The 26,813-nt window shown below is 43.6% G+C and overlaps 1 pseudogene; it reads left to right on the forward strand.

The window, feature by feature from the left end:
- The first annotated feature begins 9,086 nt into the window (after positions 1-9,086).
- On the forward strand, positions 9,087-21,828 carry LOC123481795 (annotated as a pseudogene).
- Positions 21,829-26,813: the final 4,985 nt, after the last annotated feature.

Here is a 26,813-nt window from a genome sequence, read left to right on the forward strand (position 1 = left end):
GCCTGGTAATGATGATGCTAGCCATCCGCTAACTACAGTGAGACACCACACAACTTACGACATTAGCTAGCTACATTAACACACTTTACCTCAGCTTGGCGGCCATTTTGTTTAAAATGAAATGGCCTGGTTCCCACTGAAATGGCTTTCAGGATCCATCTTACCTGACAGTGCTGGATTGTACAACTGTGTTCTAACACTGTCTGGTAACGATGTTTCCTGGGTGACTCACATACCTCCAGAGATACTCCTCAGCTATGGATGGACTTAGAGGGTCAGGTGTGACCCCTTGATGAAAACATACCATAGGCAATACCTGATCAGATTATCTGTGGTAACTGTACTGTGGTAGTGGTAGCACCTGACTCCAGTTTGAACTCTTTCTTTCTTCAAGGATTTGATGTCTGATAACGTCACTGATAAGAAGACTTGGTTTAGGGTCGCATCTGTAATTTTGGCTCGAATTTGGCTAGCATGCAGAGGTGGGTTATACCAGGAAACTGGGAAGAGAATGATATTGTGTTTCCCCTTTTTTGAGTTGACTTGATTATACATGGGCGATTGTCCGTGGAGATTGTCCTAAATCTTCAGTTTGGCACATCTTTATTCAGCTAGCTAAAACTACACATCTGAAAGATGATCCATTTTACGTCATCATTTATTTGTCAAAAAGATAGGCATATGAAGTGCTTATTTTGTGAATCATATTGGGAAAATGTATGGCAGATATGACTGGGGTGCTTTGTCAGTCAAAGTAGTTGAAATATCTTAGTGTTACTCAATTAGGAATCAATTTAAGCAAGTGGAGAAGGTTAGAGGCACGAACGGATTGCTTTTCCCCGGCAAATGAGAACAAGTAGAGGAGACAGTTAGGGTCCCTAGCTCACCCAGACTTTATATTATCCACTTCCCTGTCCTGTTTTATAGCGGCCCCACCCAGCCTGAGTTAAAGAATACCAGTCAGTTGACGGTTCCACCGGTCGTACTACTCATTTCGGTGTCCCCTCCCCCCTGCAGTGTATGGCTTTGTGTTGTGTCACTGTGATTGGTTGAGCTCGCCTTACCTGCGTGGCACATCCCGAAACTGACACATGAGCTCACCTGAGCACTTACGAAAGAAATAGACTCAACAACATCCTCCTTGACTCCTCCCCCCTCCCCCTCTCTCTCTCCCTTCATATGAATGATTGCTCTTTTTTTTATCACAGCTAAGTATATCCCATAGCTCTATCTGTAGTGTCTTTTGTCGTTTTACTAGGCTTTAATGAAGAACAAAAGTGTTTTGCTTTTTTTGTTACAATTACATTTTAAAAATTGGGTTTCCTTTTTGTCATAAGCAAATGATAAACAGCCATATACTTGAATGAATTGATCCCTTAAGGCAGACTCTCATCTCATTCCATGTCTCCAAATTTGTATGGTCTTCCATTAAGAAAAATACATCCCAATTGAGTAGGTAAAGCCCTCAAACAGACAGCACAGACATAGGAAAATAATAATCAAGGAGCCGGCACAGCCTGAATGTTTGTTTAAGGAGGGAGAATTACTGAACCACACCTTTATTGGCTCTCCTCATGTCTTTTGCCTTTATCTATGACATAGACACACGGAATGGTTCAATGTTTGTCATATTTTTTTCTTTCCCTTTTTTACCCCCTCTCCTTTTCAAACTGTTAAAAATACCATTTAGATGTTGCACTGAACCTTAAAGTGGCGTAAGGATTTCATTTGTGGTGAATAGGCACCACATTTTCCCACTTAAGCTGTTTTTCTAGATCTTTGACGTGAACGGTCAACAATCAGTATGTCTTTTGTCTTCATTGTAAATGAACTCCATTTAACATAGTCTTTGAGAATACAAAAAAGACAAACTAGTATTCATGTCTGTGTGTGAGACAGACAGATGGACAGACAGACTGTATCTTTTTCAGCCTGTCTCTTCCTGTATCTCATCATGCATTTTTCAGCTGGCTCCCTCTGCGGACAGTGGACGGTTGGTTCAGAGAGTCCTTCAGTCCTAGCTCCTTGGCCTGTTGATTGGCGTCTTACCAGACATGGTTAGATCTAATTATCCCTGTCTAATACTGTCTGGTAATGCCGTCCATTGAATGGCATTACCTTCTCTTTTTCCTCTCTCCTTCTTGTGCAGAAGTTTGAGCTCATAGGCCTACTCTATGTTAATGTGTGTATACAGTGTGTTTGTGTGTAGATGACCAGAACATGGACACAATGGTTGAAATGACAGATGGGTTGGGATACGGTGTTTATGGTAATAAAGATAATAACTATAAAATAACTTTGCACTGGAAGACTGATTCAGTTGCCAGTGCCTTTCCATGTGCCAAGCTTGTGTCAGAGTTTCTTCCTTGAGCAGCGGCCCAGGATGGCTAAAAGAAAGCTATACAGCATTTTGGGATATATGTGATGCCAGAAGTAATTAAAATGCTTTAAGGTGCGTTCACATATCTCTCTCTCTCTCTCTCTCTCTCTCTCTCTCTCTCTCTCTCTCTCTCTCTCTCTCTCTCTCTCTCTCTCTCTCTCTCTCTCTCTCTCTCTCTCTCTCTCTCTCTCTCTCTCTCTCTCTCTCTGGATATGTTAAGGCAAGAAAATATAATCAGACAAATCATGGAAATAAATTACTGTTGTCTATTCTTAGCTTTAATATCAATGTGAGGAGAAGTGTAAATGCTAATCTATATTTGTGAGACTTATACCAACCCAAACTGAAATATAGATTACTGAATAAAGGCACCATGCATGAGAGTCTACAAACCAAATTTCACTCATTCATAGGAAATATTCAAAACCGAAAGGGAAAGGAAACAGTGATAGTTCTAAACTGAAATATTTAACTCTGATAAGATAGTAGAATAGTGAATAGAATTTAAGATAATTTAATTCAATTATATAGCAGAGGGAATTGAACAATAGTCCCATGTAGCTTAGTTGGTAAAGCATGGCGCTTGCAACGCCAGGGTTGTGGGTTCGATTCCCACGGGGGACCAGTATGAACTAACTGTAAGTCGCTCTGGAGAAGAGCGTTTGCTAAATGACTAAAATGTAAAAATTGTAAACCAAAGAGAAATAGCCTAACATCGAGACACTAAGCTTTTCTCTCCAGTAGTCTGGAGGGCCAATTAGTGGTGTTGAGTTAAGGTTCAGCCTTAAATAAGGTTTTGGATTTCCCCACCAATGTTCTCCACAAAAATGCCAACTATTGATTAAGGGCCAGGCTGGTTTACCTATCAGGTTGTTCATTTCACAGTGGAGTCACATTCCAGCGGAGAGGGCAGAGTTACCTGATCACGTCTAGCTTAGAAGTAAGGGTACAGCATGGACAGCCATAAGCGCCACGCCGAATGAACAACAGCTCCAACAATGGAATAACTTCAGCTAAGAGCCAAAACAGGGATGAGTTTCAGGGACAAAGGGAGAAAACTTAAGCGAAGCTAAAAGAAGGAAAGATAACAGAAGAAATGCATAGCAAGCATGTGTTGGCGGTAGGAAGTCAAGTACTCAGGTAATACTTGAAACTATAGGGTCTACTTGACTTTAACTTTTATTTCCATTGTCCTCTTCTTCATTCTAAAAGCTTTAATGCTCATTCTTTCTCACTAATCTCTCTCTCTCTCTCTCTCTCTCTCTCTCTCTATGTTATATCTATATGGATGTGATACTATGTTCATGTAATAAAGCATTTAGAAGAACATTTAATGTGGTATTATCTGAAAAAATAAAGATTGTGTATTCGCTCAGTGTTCCTTACGGTTCTCATGGTTACAAAATTCTACATGGGAACCTTGCCCGGAGTTTGGCATTTCTCCAGGTACAGTAAAACTTGTAACAACCAAGCTATAGATAACCATATATTTTTGCCAATAAAAATATGACATGAAAATATCAAATAAACATGAAAGAAATTACATTTGACTTTGCCCCTTTCTTTTTGACTGTGATCGTAAAGTGTTGTCTGAATGCATTGAATGTTCTTTCTAGTCACATAGTTTTGTATGAAGGGATGTGAATGTGATGATATGTAGGCCTGCCCTTGCTGTTTGCTCCGGTCATTGTGTTCAGAGGACTCTTCACCGGGCAGAGCGCAATGCCTGGCCCCAGTCAGGTGGAGATCAGGTTACATCTGAACAGAGCTCCTTTTTAAATGCCTCAATTTACCCATGAGGTCCCCCTATCAGCCAAGCCCTCATTGTGTTCCGACTCCTGCTCTAAAGCACCTCCTAACAGGCTGCCCAGTGTGTCCTGTTGTTAGCCTGAGATGCATAGGGCCACTTTTCACAGATTTTAAAGCCAGAAATTCACTCTTAAAGCTGGAATCCACATTAAGTGAAACAGCGCCACTGGTCTCCCCAGGCGCATTTGTTATTGTTTTTGTTTTGTTTATGAAAGGAGGAAAGGAGCATCCAGCATATTGGTAAAAATGTTTAGCACATATTCTGCTATTCTATCATGACTCGCTCATGCAATAATGTACAGCGATGTCCGAGGGAAAAAAACAGTGTTGTTTTAAGTAACTTCTTTGTTGTTGTAATATCGCAAACGGACGTGGCAGTTTCACCGCTACGGAAACACAGAAACAGCACAACCCCATTGATGTTTAATTAGAGCTGTTAGAGGCCTGAGGGGTATACTATAAAGCAGGATCGAGGAGTTAGCCTAACTTGCCTAAATATTCTAAAATGAGTTCAAAAAAATAAGTACTTTTTTTGAATGATAAGCTTGAATTGGGCATGGTCAAATTGACTCAACAACCAAAAACACATACAGTATATATGTTTAGCTTTCTTAATGAATCAGAATATCAACAGTTATTTCTGGTTGTTTATTAAAGTTAGCTGGCTAACTCATTGATCCTGTTTTGTAGTCTACCTCTCTGAGGGGTTGGTTTCCTTGGAGCTCTGATTGTATCAGGAAGAACACAAACACAGAGTCCATTCGACCATTTACTAAACCAGGCCCTGGACCACACTGATCTCTGATGCAGAACATGAGATGAGCAAGTTAAAGGGTTCAGAGGAAATAGTCTTCATCCCTCACTACTGTGAAAGGTTTTCCCATGCTAATGAATAGGTGTTTGGTTAACAATCAGCCAACAAATGTGTAACTGACTAATACTATGCAATGAATTGTGTCTGTTTTATTTCCCTTGATGCTTTGACTGGACACCCACTTTTCGTGTGAGTTTATGGTCACAAAATGTTATATTCATGCCAAATCAAGGAAGGGGTACACATATACAGTGGGGAGAACAAGTATTTGATACACTGCCGATTTTGCAGGTTTTCCTACTTACAAAGCATGTAGAGGTCTGAAAAAAATCCAGAAAATCACATTGTATGATTTTTAAGTAATTAATTTGCATTTTATTGCATGACATAAGTATTTGATCACCTACCAACCAGTAAGAATTATGTATCTCACAGACCTGTTAGTTTTTCTTTAAGAAGCCCTCCTGTTCTCCACTCATTACCTGTATTAACTGCACCTGTTTGAACTCGTTACCTGTATAAAAGACACCTGTCCACACACTCAATCAAACAGACTCCAACCTCTCCACAATGGCCAAGACTAGAGAGCTGTGTAAGGACATCAGGGATAAAATTGTAGACCTGCACAAGGCTGGGATGGGCTACAGGACAATAGGCAAGCAGCTTGGTGAGAAGGCAACAACTGTTGGTGCAATTATTAGAAAATGGAAGAAGTTCAAGATGACGGTCAATCACCCTCGGTCTGGGGCTCCATGCAAGATCTCACCTCGTGGGGCATCAATGATCATGAGGAAGGTGAGGGATCAGCCCAGAACTACACGGCAGGACCTGGTCAATGACCTGAAGAGAGCTGGGACCACAGTCTCAAAGAAAACCATTAGTAACACACTACGCCATCATGGATTAAAATTCTGCAGCGCACGCAAGGTCCCCCTGCTCAAGCCAGCGCATGTCCAGGCCCATCTGAAGTTTGCCAATGACCATCTGGATGATCCAGAGGAGGAATGGGAGAAGGTCATGTGGTCTGATGAGACAAAAATAGAGCTTTTTGGTCTAAACTCCACTCGCCGTGTTTGGAGGAAGAAGAAGGATAAGTACAACCCCAAGAACACCATCCCAACTGTGAAGCATGGAGGTGGAAACATCATTCTTTGGGGATGCTTTTCTGCAAAGGAGACAGGACGACTGCACCGTATTGAGGGAAGGATACGGAGCGTAGGGGTTGGTAATGTTCTCTAGTTGCGCCGTGATTGGCTCAGTGTTCTGTGACTCATGGGGACACTACATTACTGCCAAATCTAAGGGTAGAGCTCGCAAATTCAAACCCCTTGGGTGCTGCATAGTTACATAGTTACATTAGAAGTGCCCAGCCAAGAAGGCTCAAGGTCATTGGCCACAGATAAAATGACATCAAATCACGTTATATCTACGGTAGCTTTGATTGGACTGATCATGTCAACATCATACTTTAAAAATCTTAGCTAGCAGTCATCATCATGAATCAAGTCAACAATCTACTGGCAAATCCTTTTTAATCCTTGTCATATGAAGAGAAATAATGAAGAGAAATTATAGATAAAACCTATTGGTGCTCATCGGCCATTGGAAATAAACATTACACAGCAAGTTGGAAATCGCAAATTCAACAATGAGTGGTTTGGAAGGAATCAGTGGCTAACTGCAAGCATTACAAAGCAATCACTAGCCTGCTATTCAGTGGAGTGGGTGTGTGGTTCCAATTCTGGGTTTAAGTGTATCTTTTCCAAGCTTAAAATGATAAACATTCAACATTGGCCATGCTGTAAATACAGCATGAGTTCTGCTGCGCTCAAAACAACTGTTAACTTGGAACTGGGAAATCTGACTTCAGTGAGTTCAAGACAACTGGGAACTCGTGAAAGAATGAGCTCCGACTGGGAAAATACATTTTGAACGGTCATCCAACTCGGAATTGTAAATCGGGAACTCGGGCCTATTTCTAGAGCTACGACCTGAAGATCACTGACGTCATCATGATTCGACCTTGTTTTTTTCAGAGTTCCCAGTTGTCTTGAAAGAACCATAAATCCAGAGAATGCCAGACTTTGATGACAAAATTTGTATTGTATTCTGCTGCATAAATTATGTAATATGCCAGGGAGATATGTATACTGTGTATGTTGTGTAGTAAACTGTTAGTAGCCCATGTGCCTCACCCTAATAATTTGGTCCCTTTCACCCTCATAACTTAGCCTACTGTTCTGACTTGGTGGTGCACATGTAGCCTATAACCTGTTTTAGAGAAATTTAATTATCGAATATTGTGAGAGCTTTCATTGTCTGCTTTGTTTATCCTACGGTTCTGATTTGGTGTACAGGGAGAACACTGTAAGAATGGCCCATGTTTTGAATTCTGTCGCTGTACATTTCAAAAGTGCTAAACAAATATTTATATTGACTACGTCCATCCTAGCTCGCTCATTAATGTCTTAATCGAAATTACGGATTGCCTCTTATCCGCTTGTTGTCCCCTTATACCATAGTTTGTACATCTCAATTGTCAGTAGAAACCTCATTTGTTTAAGCAAGTCAGCAATATCAGCTGTGTTTTTTTTAAAGGCAGTAAATGAGGTTGAATGAACTGTTTCGCTGCCAGACAAGGCTCCACTGATAGCCAGGTGTAGCAGTGGTAAGGTGTTGGGACTGCTATTGGGACTCTGCTGTTAGGACAGCTATATGTAGGCCCTAACAGTTTGTGGGCACCGTTTGTCACCGTTATAGTGCAATTAATGTACCGTATTATTTAGTGTTGTGTTGTGTATTGGCTTTGCTGGCATGCATTCCCACAATTATTGTTTTGTTTGCCCCACCAAGATTTACATGCTAAAATCGCCACTGGGTACAGGTATGTCAGTGGAATTACAAGAAGGGGTTCAATTGGGTGGGAGCGTATGTCTGGATTAGGGACATGACAGTTATAGTTTAGTATAAAGATTTATGATGATGAATGATCCTCAACGAGCCAACATCTATAGTTCTACCATCCTAAAAAAACACATTCAACTTGTGTAATAGCCACACTCACAAAAGCACAACTCAGGACAAGGAGCTTTTCTATCTCAGAATACAGCATTATTCTCATACAATATATTCACAACATTTTGCTATTTACTGCTCTTGCTATTTCCCCTCACAAAGGATGAGGTTTCACTGAAAAACATGATACACATTTCTTGCCTGGTTCTCACAGTTGGGGGAGGCTGGCAAAACCTGTCTTATGCAACTGGGTGCTACAGGTCTCCCCATCTTGTATACCCCTAAAGCCCCCATTGCCACTGTAATTCTGTAAGGGTATCATGAATGGTGTGAGAGAGCGATTGAAAACAGTCTTTCTTTACACCGAACTCCTTCCCTTCCACTATAAAGGAGAATCCTTCCGTATATTGGGTTGTGCAGAGACACCATGACTGGAGGGTGCACTACAATTGCCTATTACTTCCTGGTCTATGAGACAGTTGAGATGACATGGGAATAGGCAAATCTCCACATGCACACATCTTCCCCTGTCTCCCCCAATGGCAGACACACACACACACACACACACACGCACACACACACAAACAAACAAACAAACACACAGACAAACACACACACACACTCTCTCTCTCGGCTGATGGCGAGCCAAGGTGTAAAATAGGGACCTTGTAGCAGTCGTAAGGACAAAGATTCAGCAGGTGGCAGGCAGGTAGAGGTGTAAATGGTGGTTGAATTTATTTACACAGCGCTGGTGATTATGGTGATAAATGTATAATTCAATTATATATACAAAGTTCTAGACTTCAAACTGACTATTCTAAATAAAAAGCTTCTTATACGCCAAAACCTGTACTAACCATACAAGTCACAGGTTGGGTCTACCTTGCCAGAAAATTCCGACCCTACCGTTACGCTTGTTTACTCTGAGCTGCACTGGAGTTGGAAATCAATTACATTTTAGTCATTTAGCAGACGCTCTTATCCAGAGCGACTTACAGTATTGAATCCATACATTTTTCATATTTTCAATCATGATTACATTAAGACACTGTAGAGCCGGCGCGAGATATGGGTTGGAAAACGTACCTCAATGCAGGTATGGGATACACTGTACTCCAAATTGTACCTTTATCCACACTGCTCCATTGAGAAGATTGAAATACTGTTAGTTTTCTCTGAAAACTGCCCTTTTCGTCCTCATGCTAGCTAGCATTAGCCACAGCAGCCATTCTGGAATGGTACTTTCACACATCATTGGACAAGGCGGAGAAACCAGATATGTGCTCCAAGCAAAAGACAACTAAGCACTTGACATATTACTGGTAAATAGAGTTAAATAAACCAAAGCTTCTTTATAACAAGTGGTGTGCAGTTTGTGAGCTCTTCAAACAACTTCTAGAATGAGAAATGTAGGCTATGCATGTAATAATATATTTAGGTAATGACTGAACATGAATTAGGCTACCATAACCAAACATTATAGAGTGCTGGGGAAATGCAGGGATTAGCGATAACTTCAATACTGAGTACATATTTAACGGGGAATTGATAGACATTGACAAACAAAGTGCACACAATTGACACAATGAATGTGCACAAATTGTCGGGAGTCAGTAGAGAGAGACGTGCCTATAGCACATCTTCGCCACACAAGGTATCGACAGTCAGGGTTGTAAAACAAACCTCTCTTTGTCCACCTACACAGCACTTTGCACAGTGTCTACCAGATGGCGGTTCTTTATCAAGGTGTGACTAACATTGGCTGAACAGTAACGAAACACAAAGCACTTTAACACAAGAATATGGGAGGGTTCCATGTAAAAGTTAGGGGTGTCTAGTGTCTTCAATGTCATACCAAGCAACAATATTTGAATTTACATTGTCTTATTAAAGAGATAAGTCCTCATCTGAACTTAAATGTAATATTTGCATTGATTGGTGTATTGTTGGCCATTACTTTCTTTGGCCATCATTTACCAACATTTATATTCATTTAAAAAAAATCTTTGGGGAATCCTTATCCTACCCAATCAGACAACAGGATATTGTAGAGTTACATGGCTGTTTGATGCAATGTAACCTAACATAGCAGGCGTAGAAGACACGCCTGAGCGGAGTTCCCACATCCGGTTTTCATTGGCAAAGGAAGCTAGATTGAAGATAGCTGTGTCCCTGAAAACCGGATGCATCCGGTTATTGGCAACTCCGCTAAGGGTAGATGCAATGGCACCACTCCCAGTAAATTATCAGGGTGTTGGGAGGTAGGGATAGGATTAGTGGTAGTTGCCAACTGTGACTGGTTGGGTCCTCTGTAAGCAAATGATTGCGATGGGGAGTGATTACTGGATTTACCAGAAGGGAAGCAAATATTATCTGGGAGAGAAAAAAGGGAAATGTTTGCCAATTGATCCATATTGCAGGAAAATTATACACAAAAATAAACAAAAATTGTACAAAATTAAACCTAGCAAGCATATCAAATGTGACAATGTTTAGGAAAACAAATGAGGTTACACTCAGTGATAAAATGAATAAAAATGAAATAAATACTTAAGGAGTGGAGTACCTGTAGCTTGAAAGAAATGCCCCCTGGATAGATTTTTCACTTTCATTATAATACCAGTATGTAAAATGTGTGCATCCGCCATAAAATATAATTGTGCACTTTTGTTAGATACAATGCCTTGGAAAACTGGTAAATCCATTTGATTGACACTCTGTTCTCATATTTATCACTTGATCCATACTTTATATCATATTTGTCACTTCATCCCTACCTATATGTACATATCTACCTCAATTACCTCGTACCCCTGCACATTGACTTAGTACTGGTACCCCGTGTATATAGCCAAGTTATTGTTACTCATTGTGTATTTATTCCTCATGTTAAAATGTTTATATTATTTCTCTTTTTTTTCTTTCTGCATTGTTGGGAAGGGCTGTAAGTAAGCATTTCACCTCTTGTTTACGAAGCATGTGACAAATACAATTTGATTTGATTTGATTACTAGAAGTCACACCACACAATGTGCAGGGGTAAAAGGCTTACTGGCAATTAATATTGAATGACGCCAAACTTGGAGGTGTGGTGCATGTGGTATTCATATCCTCGAGTAGTATATCATGTGGGGGTATTATTGCAAGATTCAATCTAAAATGAGCAACTGTTGACAAAGCATCAACTCCCAGGCAACCAGTGGTTGCTTACACACTTTCCCACTCAGTTGGTATGGTACAGACCAAGACCTACATCGACTAACACTGAATTGCAGCATATTGACTTTTCTCCTTTTCGGGGCCTCATGTGGACCACTGGATGAAATGCATACATAAAAGGCTTGTGTTTTGGACCTAGCTGCATGCATATCTCAAGTTTTCCCTACAGTTCTACAGACATCGTGTGTGCAACAAGACCAGCTCTAGATAAGGTCAGAGGTCATCACGTACTGCCTACCTACTTCTGCTAAACTCCTGATTCTGCATGTTGCAAAATAGGCCTACATTTCATGCATTTTGTGACGTATTAATTACTTTAAATAACAAATAGTTAATTATCTATAAAGCATAAAATAATTATACAATTTGACAAATGTACTAGGCTATAAATAAAAAATACAATTTGTGCCACTTTGAAATTGAATGGAAAAACTCCTCCTGCTCCAGTACTCCACTACTCCCATTATCTGGGTGTGTATATTGGGCCCCATGTCTTATAAGAGTTGAATATTAGAGGGCTGCCAGACACCCAGCTGGCCTGTGGAGACAACCCGCCCCTGGAGAGACAGAGCCAGGGGTTCGACACAGGAGGAGGAGGAGACAGCAAGTCCCTGGCCTACAACAACCAGATACAGGAAGTGACATCAGAACCCAGTATAGGGGAAGGTCAACTGCAAAAGGACAAGGAGGCAGGCCTCCGAGGTAACCAGGAGACGTCTGCAGCGCGGAGGAGGGGGGCCGACGGAGAATGGAGGGCAAGGTGTGTGTGGGGAATGGTGGGATGTCATTTTGGATTTTGTTAAATTCGGGGGGGTTTCTCATCAGGTTCTGAAAAATCTATTATTTCTGTTCAAGTTTTTTGATAATAAGACCGAAGAGGCATTAACTGCCAGTTAATCATACAGTGCAAAACAGTTCCTATGTGCTTCCGTGAACAAAGAAAATAAAGTATCCAAAAAAAGACTTAGGCTACTTCTCAGGAGTTCCCACCTTTGTAGTTATAGTATCTATTGACACATGCTAAATATAATTTGGCACTCTGCGTCAGTTGAGCGATACAGTCTACCACTAAAGCCTGATGAGTAAAATGAGATGCATGTCTTGTCCAACAATGCATGGTCTTGGCTTCCTGAAGGGTTAAATAGAAAGCTGGCTTGGGTGACCCTATGTTATTACTGTAGCAACCTGAGCCTTTGTGAATAGCGGAGTTGAAGGCTCACACATGAATAGGGACTAAAGAACCATTGTACTATGCTAAACATACCTAAATTCAAGTGTGTGTATGCGTGCACGTACTTTACGAGTATATGCATGTGTGTGTTTACGTGTGTGTGCGTGTGCGTGTGTGTGCGAGTGTATGCATACTTGTGTGTGTGTTTCAATCCATATTTCTAGGTAGAGCAGGTGTGTGTCTGGAGGAGCGTTGCCTCAGTGGGAGCAGGAGGAGGTCATCCCTCAGGGTGGTGTTGTTACTACCGTACCCAGAGAGGGAGAGGGACAAGCGGACAGAGGAGCCCAGGGCCCTTCTTTTTCTTTGGAGGAGGGAACAGGGCCTCCATGTGAGTCACTCCCCTATACCAATGACGTGACATTTTAAAACAATTCAACATAGGCCTTGATTAAATCTTTTGAGTATTGACATTTATTTGTAGTAACCTCCTATTGTGAGAGCAGAGGATGGCAACGGATCTACGACAAGACTAGAGGACTTTAAACTCAAGTGGTGCGAGACCAAATCCCCAGTCACCTACTACAATTTCAAAGGTAGCTGTACTATACAAGCTCATATGGTTCACCCCTCAGAGGTATCAATACAGTGATGGTTACATTACATTTTAATTCAGTCTTGATTATTTCTAAATAAGCACCAAATATAGATCTGTGTTCAGTGTTTGAAATGTTGTTTCTTTTGTGGAGGACAACAATATGAAGGAGAATGGTTTTGAATATGTCATCATGTTGTAGGTCAGCGTTTCCCAAACTCTGTCCTCGGCACCCCAAGGGGTGCACTTTTTGGTTTTTGCCATAACACTACACAGCTGATTCAAATGATCAAAGCTTGATGATTAGTTAATTAAATCAGCTGTTCAGTGCTAGGTAAAAACCAAAACGTGCATCCCTTGGGGTCCCGAGGACAATGTTTGGGAAACTCTGTTTCTGTACCAGATCCCCAACAACAAGGTGCTGACCACTAAGATCGTCATCCTTAGCAACCTAAGGGAGTATGATTGCATCAGCAGCAAGGTCAACCACGGTCGAGGACTGAGGTGAGACATCCGAGACAAAGAAGGTGCATAGGTCTCTCAAAGTGCATTCAAAGATATAGTTTGATAGGTTTTACTTTCAGAAAGACATATGCCACAATTGCACACTTTGTCAGTTTACATTAAAGAAAACTGAATTGCAGTGCAGCTTACATAAAATAAAGAGCATTAACATGATTAAAAGAGAGACCCGTTAATAAAAACATTTCAATTTGAAAAACGACCCCATCTATTGTTCATTTAAAAGCATAACTAATGATGGTATTGGGCTTTTTTTGTAGTGTTTTTTTATTGTTTACATTTTTTGTTTCAAAATATGGTTTAATAAGATGCCTAGAAACTGCTTCTCCTAAATAAATCTCAGATCACGCTTGTAGGCGATGTCATGGCGTTCTTAGATAGCTAAGCTCGTGCAGAAACACGTCATTGGGTCTAACTGTTGTGTCGCGCCGAACTCTACATGTGCAGGCCGTCAAATCAAAGGCACTCCTTAGATATAAAGTCATGATATGAAAACATGTCAGTTTGTCACTTTCACAAGGTTGGAGTAATAGGTTGTGCCTATAGATATTGAGCAAATGAACAACTAAGGACACCATTTTCACTTCTCTCATTTTCACCCCAAACCCCGGTCTGTCGAGTCTGCTTCGTGAGGCGGCGTTTCCGGAAGTATTAGCCTGTTGGGCCTCCGGGTTTGAAAACTCTGTGGTATAGTCCAGTAATATACTGTATCTCTATAGAGTAGTCACTGTCCTATATTAACTTATAGTGTTAGTTAAAATGTAATCTTTTTTTTCCACTTCCCTAGGGTGTCGTCTTTCCTAGAACCGTTTTTAAATCCAGTATTGAAAATAAGATAACACTTTGAAAAAATTGACTATCCCTTTAAGTAAGACAGTTTAACCTCCTTTCATCGAACAGCTGCTTCTGTGCCTTGTAGGAGGTTGAACATTTAGGAGTTTTTCCCCACCACCTTCCGCATGGACGTGAGGGATGAGAGAGAGGTTTTCTTTGCCCAGCGGGAAGGTAAAAATGGGCCCAAGTCAAATACAACGCTTCCAGTTACATGATGACACACCAATACCTGTCACGATTCTGCCGAGGCTGCTCCTCCTCCTTGCTCGGGCAGGCTTCGGCGTTCGTCGTCCCCGGAGTACTAGCTGCTGTCGGTCGATGTTATCAGTGTCTGTCTAGTTTTGTCTGTATTGTTTACACCTGTTCCACATTATGTTTGATTGTTGCCCTATAATTACCCCTGTCTCTCATCGGGATCTTGTGTGTGATTGTTTCCCTTCACGTATGTCGTTTGTGAGCGGGTTATTTCCTCCCTGTGTGGAGTTATTCTGTGTTCATCTTTTCAGTATCGGATTAAAGTACGTTTCCGAGAGTTCCGTGTCCTGCGCCTGACTTCTTCAACCGCATCTCACTGACAGTCGTGACAGAATCACACACCACAACATGGAGTCAGCAGGAGCGACGGCACCGACCGGATCACTCGAGGAGCGCGTCCTACAACAGGCAGCTATGCTTCAAGATCTTGGTGCCGCCATGGAAAGGGTGATGAACACCTTGGGACGATGGGAGAGAGGAGGTTTGCCCACACCTCCTCCAACGATACCACCACCGTCGGCCACTCCTATCGTCTCACATCAGGAGTCCAGTGGGATTCGGCTCTCGCTCCCGAGGGCTTATGATGGCACCGCAGCCGGGTGTCAGGGTTTCCTGCTCCAGGTGGAACTTTACCTGGCAACCATTCACCCGGCACCCTCGGGATACGAGAGCGTGTCCGCCCTCATCTCCTGTCTGTCCGGCAAGGCACTGGAGTGGGCCAACGCCGAGTGGGGAGGAATAGACGCCGCTACTGTGAACTATGCAGAGTTCACCCGCCGCTTCAGGGCGGTGTTCGATCATCCCCCGGAGGGGAAGGCGGCGGGTGAGCGTCTGTTCCACCTCAGACAGGGGAGGAGGAGCGCGCAGGAACTTCCGGACTCTGGCTGCCAATTCGGGATGGAATGAGAGGGCCCTCATCGACCACTACAGGTGTAGCTTAAGAGAGGACGTTCGTCGAGAGTTGGCCTGCAGGGACACCAACCTAAGCTTCGATCAGCTGGTGGAAATGTCGATTCGCCTGGATACCCTGTTGGCTACCCGCGGACGTCCGGTGCTGGGGCCGTCCATTCCATCCCCCAGCACTTCCGAGCCGAGCCTTATGGAGCTCAGGGGTGCTGGTAGTAGGGAGGCCAGGAGGGAGGCTGTCCCCTGCACCAACTGTGGCCGCCGAGGACACACGGCGGTTCGGTGCTGGGGAGGGTCTCCTCGGATTCGAGGCAGCAGGCAACGCACTGATGAGTCATTCCAGGTGAATAAGGCCCCAACTCACCCAGAGCTCTCTGTTGTTCATATGTGTATTCAAGTTGTGTTTCCAGAGGTTTCTTCTTACTCCCAGCATAAGGCGCTAGTCGATTCAGGCGCAGCTGGGAATTTTATCGATCGCCATTTCTCATATAAGTTAGGAATCCCTATATTACCAGTCGATGTGCCCTTCCCTATCCATGCCCTAGATAGCCGGCCTTTGGGGTCGGGATTGATTAGGGAAGTCACAGCGCCACTGAAGATGAAAACGCAGAAGGGTCATGTGGAGACTATACAGTTGTATTTAATTGACTCTCCTGCGTTTCCTGTGGTGTTGGGGCTTCCCTGGTTAACATCTCATGACCCCAACATTTCAAGGCAACAGAGTGCTTTCAAGGGATGGTCTGATCAGTGTGTGGGGCGGTGTGTAGGTGTTTCCGTAGGGGCAACGACAGTGGAAAGTCCGAACCAAATGCCCACAATGCACATTCCTCCTGAGTATGCCGATTTGGCATGCGCCTTCTGTAAGAAGAAGGCGACTCAATTACCACCTCATCGACAGGGGGATTGTGCGATAGACCTCCAGGTTGGCGCTGCGCTCCCTTGTAGCTATGTGTATCCTCTGTCTCAGGAGGAGACGGCTGCTATGGAGACATACGTCACCGAATCCTTGAGACAGGGATACATACGGCCGTCCACTTCCCCTGCGTCCTCGAGTTTATTTTTTGTGAAGAAGAAGGATGGGGGTTTACGCCCGTGTATTGATTACCGTGGTCTCAATCAGATCACTATTAAATACAGCTATCCTCTCCCTCTGATTGCTAGTATGACGGAGTCATTACACGGGGCGCGCTTCTTCACAAAATTGGATCTCAGGAGCGCTTACAACCTGGTGCCCATTCGGGAAGGAGATGAGTGGAAGACAGCATTCAGTACCACCTCGGGTCACTATGAGTACCTCGTCATGCCATACGGTCTAATGAATGCTCCTTCAGTCTTCCAATCATTTGTGGACGAGATTTTCTGGGATTTGCATGGACAGGGGGTAGTGGTGTATATTGATGACATTCTGATATACTCCGCTACACGTACCGAGCATGTGTCCCTGGTACGTCGGGTGCTGGGTAGACTGTTGGAGCATGACCTGTATGTGAAGGCAGAGAAATTTCTGTTTTTCCAGGAGTCCATCTCCTTCCTGGGACACCGGTTGTCTGCGTCAGGGGTGGAGATGGAGATTGACCGCGTTTCAGCCGTGCGTAATTGGCAGACTCCCACTACGGTAAAGGAGGTGCAGCGTTTTTTGGGTTTTGCCAATTACTACCGGAGGTTTATCCGGGGTTTTGGACAGGTAGCAGCTCCCATTACCTCCCTGCTAAAGGGGGGCCCAGTGCGTTTGCAGTGGTCGGCTGAGGCGGACAGGGCGTTTAGTCATTTGAAGGACCTGTTCACCTCGGCTCCGGTGCTGGCACATCCGGATCCCTCTTTGGCGTTCCAAGTTGAGGTGGATGCGTCCGAGGCGGGGATCGGTGCTATACTGTCTCAGCGCTCGGGCACGCCTCCAAAACTCCGCCCCTGTGCTTTCTATTCCAAGAAGCTCAGTCCGGCGGAACGCAATTATGACGTGGGGGACAGGGAGCTGCTAGCGTTGGTCCACGCCCTGAATGTGTGGAGACATTGGCTTGAGGGGGCTAACCACCCTTTTCTCATTCTGACTGACCATCGTAACCTGGAGTACATCCGGGCATCGAAGAGACTGAACCCTCGTCAGGCTAGGTGGGCCATGTTTCTTGCCCGGTTTGTATTTAAGATCACTATTATCCCAGGGTCACAGAACGTTAAGGCAGACGCCCTGTCCCGACGATATGACACAGAGGAGAGGTCCATTGAGCCCACTCCCATACTACCGGAGTCTTGTCTAGTGGCACCGGTGGTGTGGGAGGTCGACACGGAAATCGAGCGGGCGTTACGTACCGCCCCTACTCCCCCAGAGTGTCCAGAGGGACGGAGGTACGTGCCGCTCGAGGTCCGTGACCGACTGATTTATTGGGCTCACACGTCACCCTCCTCTGGTCATCCTGGTATTGGTCGGACGGTGCACTGTCTTAGCGGGAAGTACTGGTGGCCCACCTTAGCCAGGGACGTGAGGGTTTACGTTTCTTCCTGCTCGGTGTGCGCCCAGTGTAAGGCGCCTAGCCACCTGCCCAGAGGGAAGTTACAACCTCTACCCGTTCCACAACGGCCGTGGTCTCACCTGTCGGTGGATTTTGTCACAGACCTTCCCCCCTCCCAGGGGAATACCACGATCTTGGTCGTTGTGGATCGGTTTTCTAAGGCCTGCCGTCTCATCCCTATGCCAGGTCTTCCTACAGCCCTACAAACGGCCGAAGCCCTGTTTACTCACGTTTTCCGGCACTACGGGGTGCCTGAGGATATAGTGTCTGATCGGGGTCCCCAATTCACCTCTAGAGTGTGGAGGGCGTTTATGGAACGTTTGGGGGTCTCGATCAGCCTTACCTCGGGTTTTCACCCTGAGAGTAATGGGCAGGTGGAGAGAGTAAACCAAGATGTGGGTAGGTTTCTGAGGTCCTATTGCCAGGACCGGCAGGAGGAGTGGTCGGGGTATATTCCCTGGGCAGAGATAGCCCAAAACTCACTCCGCCACTCCTCCACTAATCTTACGCCTTTCCAGTGTGTGTTGGGCTATCAGCCGGTTCTGGCACCCTGGCATCAAAGCCAGATTGAGGCTCCTGCGGTGGATGAATGGTTTCGGCGCTCGGAGGAGACATGGAACGCGGCGCATTTGTCCATCTGCAGCGGGCCATCAGACGGCAGAAGGCGAGCGCCGATCGCCACCGCAGTGAGGGTCCGGTTTATGCACCTGGAGATCGGGTCTGGCTCTCGACCAGAAACCTGCCCCTTCACCTGCCCTGCCGGAAGCTGGGTCGGCGGTTTGTGGGGCCATTTAAAGTCCTGAGGAGATTGAACGAGGTATGTTATAGGTTAAAACTGCCTATTAATTATCGCATTAACCCCTCGTTCCATGTGTCTCTCCTCAGGCCGGTGGTAGCTGGTCCACTCCAGGAGAATGAGGTACGAGAGGCCCCTCTGCCCCCACTAGACATCGAAGGGGCTCCGGCATACTCAGTCCGTTCCATCGTGGATTCAAGGCGTCGGATGGGGGGTCTGCAGTATCTCGTGGAGTGGGAGGGGTACGGTCCGGAGGAACGGTGCTGGGTCCCTAGGAGGGACATCCTAGATCCCTCCCTGTTGACAGAGTTCCACCGGAGTCATCCGACTCGCCCTGCTCCGCGTCCTCCTGGCCGTCCCCGAGGCCGGGGTCGGTGCACGGCTGGAGCCGCGCGTCAAGGGGGGGTACTGTCACGGATTCTGCCGAGGCTGCTCCTCCTCCTTGCTCGGGCAGGCTTCGGCGTTCGTCGTCCCCGGAGTACTAGCTGCTGCCGATCGATGTTATCGGTGTCTGTCTAGTTTTGTCTGTATTGTTTACACCTGTTCCACATTATGTTTGATTGTTGCCCTATAATTACCCCTGTCTCTCATCGGGATCTTGTGTGTGATTGTTTCCCTTCACGTATGTCGTTTGTGAGCGGGTTATTTCCTCCCTGTGTGGAGTTGTTCTGTGTTCATCTTTTCAGTATCGGATTAAAGTAAGTTTCCGGGAGTTCCGTGTCCTGCGCCTGACTTCTTCAACCGCATCTCACTGACAGTTGTGACAATACCAGCACAGTACAATACAGAACTAGATTCTGTAGGGGGCTAGAGTTGAAAAAGGAACGTGTGCTTCATGGAAGAGACAATGAAAGCAAACTAAAAATAAAAAATAATGCGTAACTGACAGATTTGAGTGACACAATAGTCATCCTTCTGATTTTAATTGATTATTAATTATTGACTTTTATGTTGGAAAGTTACGGTACATAGAGTACAGCACTCCAGTTCCCAGCAGGCTAGTGTGATAAAATCACAAGAGAAACCTGCTCTGTTGGCATAGAGACATGTCGGGCAGAGGGCAGGTCTGAGACACAGAGAGAGCTACACATGGAGAAGCCATGACACCCACAGTCCTTTGAACAGTCCCTACCGCCTCGCCTCAACAGGATTTCAACCATTATACCTCTCCTCATTTCAAACCTGTTTATTCCACCTTCTGCAGTTAGAAGGTTTGTTAGAGAGACAGAGGGATTGAAGAAGAAACCATGACACAGTCAGTTCTCCCACTTAACACCAATAACACAAATAGACTTATGACTCAGCTGTTGTAGAAGAAGTTGCAGTACAACTTGCAACATGCATCATCATGTTTCTTCATAAAAGTAGAAACATACATGCAGTTAATAGTAACTTAATTAAAGTTAAGTTACAAGGATGACAGTGATACATCTGCACATTGTTATCAACTGAAACAGCATATCTCAAGACTACAGCATAATGACAACAATCAGGTAAAATATAACAATATAACAAAGTAAACAAATCCAAAGATACTGTACCACAATCTGTGTGAGATCTCCATGTGATTGAGTGAGCCAGTGAGATATACTGCCTGGAGAACAACAGAACAGAGCTGCATTTGCCAGTGCTCTTCACAGTGTGCGTCTCTAATACTGACATTTTTTAAATATGTCTGCTTTGTGACATAAATAAGTAATTATCATGACATATAGGTAATGTAGTCAGCATAGGTGCTATTACTAATTCATCAGCATAGTTGACATATAACTACAACGGTTACTATTGAGATATTCTAATAAGATATTCAAAAAAGTCACACATCTGACTTATCTTGTTGCAGGCGCGTGGGAATAGTGCGATAACGTCAAAGAAAAGAGAAACCCACACACTGCTCTTGCTCATATCAGTTGTTTTATTCAAGCTTACGTGAGATATTCTAAAAAGACCATTGCGTTGCTACTATGTGATGAGGAGATGAGCGTGTGGATCTGTAAACCCACAGGCCTTAAGCAGGGGTGGGGCATCTTCCTCCTGAGGAGCCAGGAAGACATCTCGGCCTTTAGACTCAAGCTGCAGAACATTGCAAAGAGTCAGTGCAACAGGAAGCTGCCTTTTCGCCTGCCCCAGGCATGCATCGTGCAGCGGTGGGTGAACACTAGGGCTGTGAACGCTACTCCATTAGGACGTTCAGTACTGTGTCTGCCATAAGGAATTGCAGATGATATGATCATATCATAGAAATAGCTAGAGGACATCTTTGTATCTGAGCCGTTATAGTGTCTGTGACAGCATGGACAGCGTCATTAAGGCAATCTCCAATTTGAAGTAGTTCATTTTCTTCTTCACGATTGGCTGATCCCTCCTGATGACCCGGTTGAACATGACTCCAGCAGGGTCACAAGGAGGGATCAGCCAAGGAAGTTGGAAGACCCACCCAGTTGACTACATTAAAATGGTGGAAGTCCTTAATGCCGCATCCCATGCTGATATGGCCTTTTTGACAACTAGAGGTCTCTATCATTTTCTATGGATCATATACATTCTATAATTTTTATTTAATTCAATGTGGTTATACTGTAGTACTCCGCAGCGGCCACGCAGCTTGTATAAACCAAATTTAGAAAAGTGTTTGAAAATTCTCCATGAATTGCAAAGCTGCCAGTGTCAACCAGAATCGGATATGTTATTCCATTTCTTACCAACAGAGGGAATACAAGATCTGTTTTTAAAAGAGATGTACTGTAGATACAACGCTTTGGGCCTGTATTCAGAAAGAGTCAGAGTATGAGTGCTGGTCTAGGATCAGTTTTGCTTATAGATCATAATGAATAAGATTATATGGACTGGCGTGGATTAGAATGTATAATAACTAATGTTTCCTCAGGTATGTCCAGAACACTCTGCTCCTGAAGGTGAGAAAGTTTGACGTGTGCTTCTACTTCCTCATTGTCTGCACCTCACCCTACATGGTGTTCTTTCGCCATGGTTACGTACGCTTCCTGTGACCTTTATGACCCCAACTCCCACAACCTCGCTTCCCATTTTACCAATAAGGTGAGTAGAAAAAGGATGCTTCTCTTGCTCAGCTTGCAAAATTATTTTGCATCCCTTGACCTGCAAGTTTAGTAATATAAGCTGAGTATCACTATTTCAGAATCAGGTTGTCAACAGATGCATCGCCATAGGATACTGCATGAAAATAGACCAGAAACCAGGTCATAAAATAATGGTACCAGTCCAGTTTCAAACTTGGCCCTGTAACAACTCTCTCTCTGGCCAATTCATGTGTATCCTGGTCCCCCTGCTGTACATGCAGAAGAAGAACCCTCTGTACAGTGTGCTGAAGGAGGAGACCGTCTGGTCCATGGACTGATTTAACACCTACATCAATGACAAGCTCAGGGTTGACAAGGGCCTGCCTAGGGACTGGGTGCTTGGAACTTTCATGTGAGTTTGCTTTATACCATGATTAAGTTAACCCCTCAGTGACAAATTATGAAAGCATCATTGTTGTTATGGTTAAGTGATTAACTGTACATTATTGACTTTTGGAAGATTTGTGTGATTTTACTCCTGGGAGAGACTACAGACTGCATTCTCTCCACCCACACCTTTGTGTGTGTGTGTGTGTGTGTGTGTGTGTGTGTGTGTGTGTGTGTGTGTGTGTGTGTGTGTGTGTCTGTCTGTCTGTCTGTCTGTCTGTCTGTCTGTCTGTCTGTCTCTCCCTTGCCCTGTGTCTGTTTTCCATTCATTAGAAGTGAATGCAGCAGATCATGATCCAGTGTTTCTTCAATGTGAAAGCAAAGCTAGATCGTGAACTGGGGTACTTTGACCTGATTGGCTCACTTCATGATTGGTTTTTAATGTGTGGGTTTCAATGTATTAGTGAGCGGTTGGTCAAATTAACAGCTGATGTGCTTGCTGTGTCTTGGTCTGTCCTAATCTAGGTGTGGCTGTTGGAGATGAACTGTAACTTAGCCCACCACACCAACTGTAAGGTCCTGAAGGAAGTGATTCCCAGTACTGTTGTGGAGACTTTGGGTGAGCACACACTACCATAACCAGTTCTGTTGGATTATATAACCAAAAATATTTATCTTCGAATGCAGCTGATCTCAGAAATAAACTCAGTTTGGAAATACTTTGTCTTTGTAATTCAAGATAGCGAGATGATTTGTTGATGTGTCCCCAGTTCCCCTTTAATTTGTTAGTTTGTCCGTGTGTGGCTGCCCTCTGTTTTTCTATTGGAGCATTGAAAATAGCCTGATGTGGGATAGCTACCACCCAGCTGTTGGTTATTCAGGCCTTACTGCCTTATGCCTGGGATAGGATAAAGTAATCCTTCTAACCCCCCCCCCCCTAAAAAAAATAAAATAACATTTGTAAAGTGGTTATCCCACTGGCTATAGGGTGAATGCACCAATTTGTAAGTCGCTCTGGATAAGAGCGTCTGCTAAATGACGTAAATGTAAATGTTATCTCCTGCATGTCTGACTCTGGAGATCTTCAGCAAATGTCGCTGTGGGCTGAAGCTGCTGCCACTGGCCAGTAAAAGGGACTTTGTGCTACTGTATGATGGGGAGACTCTGCCCCTGTCCCTGTTCTCAACCGCAGGAGCAAAACAGCAGTACCCTTCCAAGCCCAGCACTCAAAGAATGCCTCCACCCAGAAGCTTTCCACCACCAGCAGGACTCAGAAGGCCGAGTCTGTAGCATCAGTGTCTGGAGAGAAGTCAGTGTGGAAACACAGTTTATCCTATAGCCATGAAGGCTGTCTCTGAATCCCTGACCGCCATGATACCACCCAAACCCCCGCCGCCGACCCTCCTGTCCCTGTCACTACACACAATGATCCTGTAGTGTCGAGTCAATGTTGCCAATTATTGCTGCTAAACAAAGGAGTCCGCCCATACTGAACTTTGATCATAAGTTTTATTCATATCACAAGATTTCAGCATAAGTTTACGGATGTCATGATCACCCGGAGAGCAGTGTCCTCCAAATTACAATGTCTGCTCTGCCGTTTTTTGTCTCTAGCCTATACTTATAAGATATACAAAAATATGGGTGGCTCCCTCTACTGTCCAATCACCTGTTTCCAACGAACAGGGGTGTCACTACAAAATGGCTCCCTCTACTAAATAAACATCCTCTCAGGTTCCACTTAAAACCTTATCCAAGTCATAATTCTTCATATACTACATTCCCCCCTTCGAGACTAACTAAAAGTCTCGAAAACAAAAAGAATAGGATTATGACAAGTAACAATTTATCTTATTGAGTATCTTTAACAATAAACCAAAAACACTTTTCTCTGGAGTGTAAATACCTTTCTATGAAATATGAACAAATCTTTATGGAGTGTGAATACATTACTATGAAATATGAACAAATCTTTATGGAGTGTGAGAGCGAAAAACCTGTCTGGCAGCCTTCTTTCCAAATATCCATCCATCAATCAAGACAGTAAAATTCTCTCACGGCCCCTCTGCCCCAGGCAACCACCTAGGTACTCCAGATCAATTCATAAATCTTTATCAATGCATTTGAAACTATGATGCAATTAAATACACATGAAAGCCCCTGCAAACAAAATACTATCCAAAAAATATCCACACTAAGGCTGGTCGACCCATCGGACCCCACGGTGGATTATCTCTATCCCTGCCTAGACTCCATGTCCCTAAGCATTCACGAAATAAACAAAAACATCTAAGATCCCCACATGTATTCAATAACATCAAATATCATTCTACAAAATTAATACAGAAAGAATATGACACAAATTATGTATTACACATGCAAATATGTCTATATTTCATTGCAGACACTGGAATGTAGTCCACTACACTTCATTTCCTCAGCAGTGTCGACTTCCAATGCATCGTTGATGATGGAATCGGAACATTTCCACACCTTCCTTGTTTCATCTCCTCCAGTCCCTTCATATTCTCCTTTCATATTGTCCCTTCATATTGTCCTTGTTTGAGTATTTCAATCTCTACATATTCCCCCAAATGCTTCTGGAAGAAAAGAAAAGACCAAACAGTATCTTTTGCAAAACAACACTTTCAAATTAAAACATCAATATCAACTAAGAATATACGAATATAAAATGATATATGAATCACATTATCCTATTTCCCCCCTTTGATTCATAACAACATACTAAAATCACACTAATATTGAAAAACATTTGAAAAATGATCAAATAATAAAAAAGGATATTTATCCATCAATACTCCATCCAGTCCCACTTGTCCCTCTTCATCCAGATCAGGAACAGTCAACAACAGCATCTGAGTGTTGTCTCCAGGCATCACTACTCCAACCCATCTCAATATCATAGCTTTCTCAAAGGTCAGTAACAAATTACAAAAGAAAAACATCACACACAGTGCCATCAAAGCTGCTATTAAAATCTAAACCATCACTGCTCCCACTGGGCCTAACTGATCTTGCAACCAAAACTTCGCTGACCATCCAGCTCCTTCAGATCTACCAAATGCATCCCTTATATTCTTCAATGCATCTATAACACTAGTGATATTATCTGAACTATCTGGAATCAAAGTATAGCTAATATTATCAATATGATCTTCCCAAATTTACACCATACCATGGAAAAATCCCCACTTCTCTCTTAGACTTATCCTCCAATGATAGGCTTCCCAGACTATGAAATTCCTCTAAAATTGATGCTGGAGCTATCTGCTCCCTTGTAATCAAATGCGATATATTTATGGCTTTAATAACTATCAATGTTGAAAGAGTTGAATTGCTTCTCACTGTTGTTATAATAGACTGAAGTGTTGATGTCCTTGTTGTTACTTCATCCATTCTCCCTAAGACTTTGAACTCCTGACTTGTATTTCCATCTATCACCACTAGTTCTCTCTCTCTTCCTACTAACATTGAAACTTAACTAACTGTCCTAGAGTTCCTTCAACCCTAGTTCTCCTAACTTTTTTAATCTAATGTTTTCTCTTAACTTTTAAAAACTCTTTCCACTGATTTATTCACAAAATCCTTTTACCACCAATTTTTAGAATACGTGATTGGGTAATCCCCACCTGCTTCTGACTTCTTCACACACAGACTTGGCAAACGATTAAACATATTTTAGCCTAGTTTGAAATCTCCTGGTGTAGGAATGTAACCAAGAATAACCGTCACCCCTTTTAACTTTATTTTTCAGACAGATTGTCTAATAGGCAGTCTAATAGATTCCCAAAAACCCTACTCTTTTAAAATCTTCTAATCAAATCAAATCAAATCAAATTTTATTGGTCACATGCGCCGAATACAACAGGTGCAGACATTACAGTGAAATGCTTACTTACAGCCCTTAACCAACAGTGCATTTATTTTTTACAAAAAAAGTAAAAATAAAACAACAACAAAAAAAGTGTTGAGAGAAAAAAGAGCAGAAGTAAAATAAAGTGACAGTAGGGAGGCTATATATACAGGGGGGTACTGTTGCAGAGTCAATGTGCGGGGGCACCGGCTAGTTGAGGTAGTTGAGGTAATATGTACATGTGGGTAGAGTTAAAGTGACTATGCATAAATAATTAACAGAGTAGCAGCAGCGTAAAAAGGATGGGGTGGGGGGGCAGTGCAAATAGTCCGGGTAGCCATGATTAGTTGTTCAGGAGTCTTATGGCTTGGGGGTAGAAGCTGTTGAGAAGTCTTTTGGACCTAGACTTGGCACTCCGGTACTGCTTGCCGTGCGGTAGCAGAGAGAACAGTCTATGACTAGGGTGGCTGGAGTCTTTGACAATTTTGAGGGCCTTCCTCTGACACCGCCTGGTATAGAGGTCCTGGATGGCAGGAAGCTTGGCCCCAGTGATGTACTGGGCCGTACGCACTACCCTCTGTAGTGCCTTGCGGTCGGAGGCCAAGCAGTTGCCATACCAGGCGGTGATGCAACCAGTCAGGATGCTCTCGATGGTGCAGCTGTATAATTTTTTGAGGATCTGAGGACCCATGCC

Source organism: Coregonus clupeaformis, chromosome 24 (assembly GCF_020615455.1).
Source record: "Coregonus clupeaformis isolate EN_2021a chromosome 24, ASM2061545v1, whole genome shotgun sequence".
Classification (NCBI taxonomy): domain Eukaryota; kingdom Metazoa; phylum Chordata; class Actinopteri; order Salmoniformes; family Salmonidae; genus Coregonus; species Coregonus clupeaformis.